We start from the raw sequence: 565 nt of genomic DNA on the forward strand, positions 1-565 counted from the left end.
AAGATTATGAATTTAATTTAGACGCGAAAATCTGCATTAGCTCTGCGAGTTCGATCTTTGAATCCGAAGTGAATCGAGCAGTTCGATTGGCTCTAAAAATATTAATATCGAACGCAGATGAGATGATATGTAGCAAAAAGATGCGAGTTGCCGATTTTCAAGGTAAAAGAGCAAACGGATGCCTTCAATTTGCAATGCTAAACGAACTTCTTGCTGTTCATAATACCAGCTATAATAGCCGATTGTATTATTAAAATTAATTTTATTAAAATATTAAAAAATGAAAAAGGTTAAGAACAACTTGTCAAAATCGATCCTACTAAAGTGAAAATAATGCAACGTAAGATATATAATGGAAAAGGTGTGAAGTTTGCTAATTTGTAGTAACTTGCGATCGGATTAACTTAAAAATAACATCTTTTGGATGTAGATTAAAAATATCAACGTAAGAATTATAAACTTTTTATAAATAAATTTTATAATATAATATTTATTTATTTTATAATATAATATAATATTTTGAGATTTATTTAATATTTCCGGATTTTTTATTTAGGCCTAATTT

This window comes from Trachymyrmex septentrionalis, unplaced genomic scaffold (genome assembly GCF_001594115.1).
Source record: "Trachymyrmex septentrionalis isolate Tsep2-gDNA-1 unplaced genomic scaffold, Tsep1.0 scaffold188, whole genome shotgun sequence".
Classification (NCBI taxonomy): domain Eukaryota; kingdom Metazoa; phylum Arthropoda; class Insecta; order Hymenoptera; family Formicidae; genus Trachymyrmex; species Trachymyrmex septentrionalis.